Genomic DNA, 6,829 nt, shown 5'->3' with positions numbered 1-6,829 from the left:
ACATACATACATATATATATATATATATATATATATATATATACATACATACATACACACACATACATATGTATATATACATATATATATATACACACACATATATATGTGGGGGTGTATATTCCTCAGTTTCAGCGATCGCATGATTAGAGGAAGAAATCTCGCAACACATCACGATAGTGTCTGACTTGAGGTTAAAAATAAAACTTAGTTAAGTGTCAGCCAGATTGTGTAGAATGTAATAGTAACTGACAAGAAAGAAAATTAAGGTCGCATCAAGATGAAGATCATATCTTTTTCTTGATTTCCCTCCATTTTACTTTCTTCCGTCATCTGTCACTTCTAGCATTATTTTTTATCTATTATCTGTTTATTAAAAGTATTTATTGTTTTCCACATTTCTATTGTTCCGTTGCTCGTTATTGTTACTTTTATATTGTTCGCCACACCGTTTCACTTGATATACTCAATAAACACAGCCACACCTGTAGACTTCATTTTTCTGTTTTGTTTCATTTGCTTCTTTCGTTTGCATTTTGCTTTTGTTTTGTATCTCAATATCTTGGGACTTCGATCTCAATAGGAAGAATAGAAATAATATATTCATTTCCTCAGTGTTGGAGTTGTTATCATTTTATCCCTAGAGGTCCTCCTCTATCAGGACAACTACCTTACTATCATCCTGTCTTCTTTATTTTCATATACTATGTATTCTTTCCATGTTTATACTACACCATGTATACTTACTTTTCTTTCTCTTCCTTTTTTTAACATTACATTATATGTAAACATCCATACTTTATGCCTCTCAATGTATCGCTCCCCTCATCCTTCACCCTAATGGCAATCCATAGAAATCCTCATCATCTTCATCATTATTATTTTATTGTCTTTGCACAGCTTCTAACGCTGGAGATGTACTACGGTGTCACCTGTTCACTGCCAGTGAACTAAGGTAACACCTCTTATTTTTCGAGCACCTTCCGGAGTATTCGAGCGGTTCCAAGCAGTGCTGTTTTCTGCAAGTGCTCCACTCTTATTGCAGCCCCTATTTGTTCCATGTAAATCTCAAGATTTTTACACACAGTTCCCAGGGCTCCGACAATTTTTGATACTACTACCACCTTTTTCATCGACCACAACTGCTTACCCTCCCTAGCTAACCTATCATATCTTTCGACTTTTCTTTCTTCCTTATCGCATACCTTGTTGTTATCTGGGTATACTATATCTATGATCCCGTATCGTTTGCTTTCTTTCTCAATTAAGACTATGTCTGGCTTCCTATTCTCTGTCTCATGGTCGCACTGAATCATAAAATTCCATAGGGTCTTTGCATTATCATTTTCAATGATGCCTTCAGGTTTACGATCGTAGCACTTTTTTGCTCTATCAAGTCCATACTTGTTGCAAAGTGTCCAACGAACATATTGCTATATTATCATGACGTCTCTTATATTCCTTCTGGACTAGTGACGTACATTGACTGGTAATATGCCATACGGTTTCACCATTTTGTCCACAAATTCTGCACTTATCACTTTCTGATATGTTGTCTATTCTGCATTTGATGTAATTCGTTCTTAGTGCTTGCTCTTGGGCAGCACAGATTAGAGCCTCCGTTTCCGGTTTTAAATCACTTTTAGTCATCCATAGCCACCTTTACTCACTGTCTGTCTTATCTTCAACATCCCTATGAAATTGTCCATTATTGACATTATCATTGTTATTATTATTATTATTATTATTATTATTATTATTATTAGTAGTAGTAGTAGTAGTAGTAGTAGTAGTAGTAGTAGTATCGTAATCATTATTATTATCATAAGATGTAAACTTTGAGGAAACGACATGTTTCTGCAAATCGGTAAAGGTCAATGCTGAACAGCATTTCTAGTAAATTCATAACCGAGAGACGTTAATCATAGTAAGATCAATGATCATTGACAGTTCGACAATTCCCAATGATTTGCTACAGAAATTTCCGATAGAGGCTAGTTATAGCTTATAACAATAAAAATGTAGATAATAATACAGTTTTAACAACACACTGAATATCAAATCTTTTACATAACTAAATCATACAACGCTAATATTAAGACTAATATATAGACTAGTAAAAATTCAAATCTCCTAATCACATCCGTCTGTCATGAGAGACTGTAATTTTACATCACTGGTCAGTCAAATGTCGAGCTACTGTACTCCGTGAGATTTTAAATCTTGCTCTCTCTATCATTCTCTCTCACTCTCCCCCTCTCTCTCACAACACACTGTCTCTCACTCTCTCTCTCTCTCTCTCTCTCTCTCTCTCTCTCTCTTTCTCTCTCTCTCTCTCTCTCTGAGTAGTGTCCCTTGTAGAAATTCTATAAAAAAATCTCTCTCGCTGTGATGGTTATATTGTAGTTGGATTTTGGTGTCTGTAATTCCTTTTCTCCTTCCATTGACCATGTTTCTCAACATGTTGTCTTCAAAACATGCATCTCTGCTGAAATCTTCCAAAATTTATCAGCTTTTTAGGATGATATCGCTGGCACTGGCTTTCATGTTTCGCTTGAATACATCGTTGAAATGAAGTTATAACCTTCTAGAATAATGGATCTACAAATGCAATATCCCTGCATATCTCACATCTATTTTCATTCCTCCACATCACTCTCTATTTCATATCTTATCTAAATTAACTATTGCTTAACCATTTTATCACACCGTCTCCGATGAATGTATATAATAAATATCCTGGAAACAGCTGTAAGACCTTCTATTTATAAATGTTCTAAAATCTTCACAGCCTTGGTTGTTTTTTTTTATCTCATTCTGAACAAAAAAATTATATATACACATGCTGATATATAACCTACGTTGGACTCCTTATTCGCATGATCACCGAACCTGGAGCTTAACTATAGTCTGTCTATAGCACTTACTCAGCATTACATGAAACCATTGGGTTTTATTGACACCATTACCTCTAACCTCTCACACACACACACTCTCTCTCTCTCTCTCTCTCTCTCTCTCTCTCTCTCTATATATATATATATATATATATATATATACCATAAACATCAGGAAACATGAAAAAGGATTACATTTATGTAACCGCTTGACATCCTTAGGGCATACGCTCGTTTCGCAGCGTCATTCATGTAGCAATAATTTCAGTGTGGAATAAAATTATGTTTACACGTTTACATTAATATGCATGCTATGCATTATACAATACATTAGTATATTCATAAATCAATAGAAATAAAGAAAAATAGCTTAGCAGATCACTGGAAAATCATGGTTACAACAACGATTCAACGCTATCATATGAATATATATAGTGCTGAGGGATTCTCCGCTAGTTTCTACAAAGCACATTCAGTTGATCACTTAACTGAATTTCTGTTCATAAAATTAAGAAGTAGCCATTTGAGTATTCCATAGAGAAGTGTACCTTTAATGCAATTCTCAAGATGTATTCGCAGAACTTTTTGAATCAAAGGTGAGATCCAAAGAGAATAAACCATAAATCGCTCTCAGTACTGGCAATTTATTAATTGGTCCCGAATAAAATTAATGGCGAAGTTGATACAGATGCGATTTGAACTCAGAGGCCGGGAGTCGAAATGCGTAAGAAAAGGAATTTTATCAACACTGGCAATGCACCGTCGTCATACGACATGCATCTATAGAAGTAGAGATATATAAAGTGTTAAAGAGTCTTTTACTCTTTTACTCTTTTACTCATTTACTTGTTTCAGTCATTTGACTGTGGCCATGCTGGAGCACCGCTTTTAGTCGAGCAAATCGACCTCAGGTCTTATTCTTTGGAAGCCTAGTACTTATTCTATCGGTCTCTTTTGCCGAACCGCTAATTGACGGGGACATAAACACTCCAGCATGGGTTGTCAAGCAATGCTAGGAGAAACACAGACACATGCACACACGCATACATACATATATATATACATATATACGACAGACTTCTTTTAGTTTCCAACTACCAAATCCACTCACAAGGCTTTGGTCGGCCCGAGGCTATAGTAGAAGACACTTGCCGAAGGTGCCACGCAGTGGGACTGAACCCGGAACCATGTGGCTGGTAGGCAAGCTACTTACCACACAGCCACTCCTTTTAAAAATATATTCTAAAACACAATAGTTTCTGCATTTGTTCAGCCTTAATTTTAATCTCTAAAGAACATATATTTTGTTTCATTCTTTCTCAACATTATTCTGAAATGTTTAATCCAGCCAGAAAATACAAATTTCAGAACAACAGAATTGATTTCAAAATTTCATTCTCGTATCTCATACAAATATTCCCACTTTCTCTTTTTCTCTCTCTGTCTCTGTCTCTCAAACTCTCATGCTATTTCTCTCGCATTTTCTGCTTCTATCTCTTTCTGTATCTCGCGCTCTTTTCATCTCTTTACGAATGTAGTGCTCTCACTAAATTTCTGAATTTCTTCCACGTTGAGTTTCTCTCACTGCATCTCGCTTGCATTGTCTCTACAACTCTCCACCTATCACTTCATCTTCTCTCTCTCTCTCTCCCTTTCCCTCTCTCAATGTTTATATTTCTTCTATCTCCACATCTCTCTCTCTCTCTCCCGCTCTTTCAATGTTTATATTTCTTCTATCTCCACATCTCTTCCTCCCTCTCTCTCACACACACATACACACGCACAATAATCTATCTCTCATTCACACATTCTCTCTCCACGTAAATCGTTTTTGCTTTTCAATATTAACTATTTATATTTTTGCTTTCTTTTCGTTTGCTAATGCAGAGATTTAAATCAAGAACATTCAACCAATTAGATTTGCCAACACAACTACACAAGTAAACAACCGTATTGTTCGACGGACACACATGGCAATGTGACAATATCATACTAGACTTGTAACGTCATAATATTAATGCATTGGAAATCTAGCTAGTCTGCCAAGAAGGAGGTTCTTCAATGATAGAACAAAATTAGATGAAACGCTGTTATTATGACATCTATTTATTGGTTACGTGCGAGCTTTTCACTACGCTATTAACTCTAGCTCTTTGTTCTTCAGATGTGTACGGTATTATATTTTGTAGTCTTACCTATAGTGCTTTTAGTTTTGTTGTTGTTGGGGTTATCACTCAGCCCAAGATCACACATTCTAAATGTAGGAAAGGAATAAAATGGAGCAAAAAACAATCTGTCCAAAACCTTTAAGATCACTAACAGACGCAAAACCAATAATATTTTTTACGCTAAGCACATGGCTTGAAATTTTTGGGGAGGAAGCCAGTCGATTAGATCGACTCCAGTACGCAGCAGGTACTTAATTTATCGACCCCGAAAGGATGAAAGGCAAAGTCGACCTCGGTCGAATTTGAACTCAGAATGTAAAAACAGACGAAATATCGCTTAGCATTTCACCCGGCGTGCTAACGTTACTTATTTCTTTATTGCCCACAAGGGGTTAAACATAGAGGGGACAAACAAGGACAGACAAAGGGATTAAGCCGATTACATCGACCCCAGTGCATAACTGATACTTAATTTATCGACTCCGAAAGGATGAAAGGCAAATCGACCTCGGTGGAATTTGAACTCAGAACACGAAGACAGACGAAATACCGCTAAACATTTCACCAGGCGTGCTAATGTTTCTGCCACCTCGCCGCCTTGTCGGAAAAGCAATAATAACGGAGCCTCTGTACGGACATTCGCCTTGCTGAAAATAATAGCCAAATCTCTCTCAAATCAAAATCTATCGACTTAAAGGAGCACACTGGATAATATATCCCACCACTCGCTTTTAAAGGGCTTAGTTCGGATCCTTTTAGTCATGTATGCACTTAGTAAGGATTGATCTGGGAATAAACAATAACAAAATAACTAATCAGAAATAGCGAACCCAATTTAACAAATAACAGTTTTAACAACAGAAGCCATTACGGCATTAAAAGCATCAACCACAGTAACCTTAAAAGAGACTATTCTCATCAAACAACATAAACAAGAGATCCAAAACCAAATGATATAAAGCAACTTTACTAACACCCTTGGGCCTGTATCTCGAATACATTTGCTTTCTAGTGGCAGTTTGAACGTAGTTGTATACAGGCATGCGGTTCCCTGCCGCGGTTCCCAGCCGACCCAGGCGGTCTTTCCACTTTAAATATTATGTGCTTTTTTAATCGACCTGTGTTTTACTTAATTTTTCTGCCTCTTTAAAAAAATCCAGCTTTGAAATCTGTCGCTGATCTCAAAAAGGTTGATATAGTCACATAAAGTGTTGTTGCGTAATCGTATATACTTATTTGTTTATGGACCTGCATGTGTGAGAACACGAATGTAGAAATATCTATTGCCCGTATATGCGTGAGACTCCATATATACATTTACTTGTGTTTGAAACTAGAATGCCACGCACGTTCATTCTAAATTTGAGTATCTATAGCTGCAAACAAACAAGTGAAAATCAAGTGACAGAGAAAATAATTTACTGCAAATGAACTAATAAGTTTCCCTCTCCTCTTCAATCTCCTCCGTCTTCCTCCATTCCCATCACCTAAATCACAATCTCCTAAATTCGGGTCGGTTGTCTTTCTCCACCAAATTTTCTCCATTTTCTAAAGTAAATTAAAGCTACTTCCTTTCCCTGAAGATGAACTGGTTTCCACTAGATATATCAGCATAACCAAATCAAAATAAAATATAACGACATATATATGCATGTTATATACATACATATATGTGTGAATGTGTACGAACTATGTATGTACGTATGTATGTATGTATGTATGTATGTATGTATGTATGTATGTATATATGTATATATATATATA

This window comes from Octopus bimaculoides, chromosome 10 (assembly GCF_001194135.2).
Source record: "Octopus bimaculoides isolate UCB-OBI-ISO-001 chromosome 10, ASM119413v2, whole genome shotgun sequence".
Lineage (NCBI taxonomy): Eukaryota > Metazoa > Mollusca > Cephalopoda > Octopoda > Octopodidae > Octopus > Octopus bimaculoides.
The sequence above is the reverse complement of the archived record's forward strand: the minus strand, read 5'-3'. Positions refer to the sequence as shown.